This window comes from Aspergillus sydowii (genome assembly GCF_001890705.1).
Source record: "Aspergillus sydowii CBS 593.65 unplaced genomic scaffold ASPSYscaffold_6, whole genome shotgun sequence".
NCBI classification, from domain to species: Eukaryota; Fungi; Ascomycota; class Eurotiomycetes; order Eurotiales; family Aspergillaceae; genus Aspergillus; species Aspergillus sydowii.
In genome coordinates this window covers 8,684-10,380 of record NW_024467864.1, presented here as the reverse complement: position 1 = coordinate 10,380, position 1,697 = coordinate 8,684, and positions in this window count along the sequence as shown.

Here is a 1,697-nt window from a genome sequence, read left to right as displayed (position 1 = left end):
TACTTAAATTCTTTAATAGAGCTAGGTACCTTAGATACAGTACTAGTAGTAATCTTAAATATAAATACTAAAGTACTTATATTAGATACAGATATTCTCTTTTTATCTTAAATTAAAAATTTATTATTATTAGATAAGGTCTACTAATCCTTCTTAAGTCTAGTTAATCTTAAAAATATTCTATAAATAAGTAAAAAAGAGTCCTTTAGTAAGTTTATAAATTAAAGAATAAGAGATATATTAAAGTATAAATCTTAAAAAATAGATTAGCTTTAATTCTAAAGATAATAGATACTAAGTAAAACTTCTAATTATAGTAGTAATAACTATTTTTAAACATCTAAATAATTATATTCTTTAATTTACTATATTAAAGTACCTGCTTTATTATATTAAATTACTCTCTTTATTATAATAAAGTATCCGCTCTATTATATTAAAGCACCTGCTTTGACCCTAATTCTATTCTATAGTAGTATTATATCACCTGATATAACCGGTCCGGATTATCCTATAGCTCTATCATGATATGATTAGGTATTAGCAAGGCAGAATCATTGGCTGTTAGCTTCTGCTTTCTCTGACACTATTTTATTATAAAAATAATAACTAAATTATAAGTCCTTATTTTTAGTATTTATTTATAACTAATCTAAGCTATAGATTCTTATAGAACTATATAATCTTTTAATTAATTTTATATTATTATAAATTAAGATCTATTCTCTAAAAAAAACCCAGTCTTATTATTAATAACTATTATATAAGAATATTAAATCTAGCTTAATATTCTAATATAATAATATTAATATTAATCTTAAGATATAAAACTACTTAATAAATATAAGTTTATAAAAGTATATAAAAACTATATCTATATCTCTATAATAATTAAAATATTTAAAAAGATATAGCTATCTAGAGATCTAAATATTTTATAAATAAAGGGTAGATCTTACCTATTAAATTTAAATTATTCCATAATATTTTTTAAAAGAAGGAGTAAAGGCCTTACTATTTTCTAATATAATAAATATAATATATAATTAAAGTTATTAACAGAGAATTATCTTTATAAAGGTTAATATACTCTCTTTCTAAAACTAAATTAGCTATATTATAAAAATATATATAAAAAAATATTAAATATAATTATATTTAATTTTCTTCTAGTTTAGTATCTATTCTCTTTATTTTTAAAAAAAATAATAATTTTTAATTTTTTATAAATTATTAAAAATCAAATAAAGTTACTATTAAAAATTATTATTTATTATTACTTATTTTAGAGATTCTAGATTAACTTTTAGAAGTAAAATATTTTTCTAAACTTAATTTAAAAAATATATAATATTAAATTTCAATTAAACCAGAGGATGAATAGAAAATAATATAGTAATATAATATAGATATTTTAAATATATAGTTATACTCTTTAGATTAATAAATACTCTAGCTATATTTTAAAACTATATCTATATTATTTATTTTAATAATATTTTAATTTTCTCTTAAAATATAAAATTTTATTAATATTATATTTAATAAATTCTAGAGAGATTATAAAAAGTAGAGTTATATAAGACCCTTTACAAGACTATCTAAGAATCTATAAACTATAGAGCCGAGTTAGCTTAGAGCTAACTTAGCCTATAAGAAAATCCATATTTTATAAAGAATATAATATTAGAACTTTA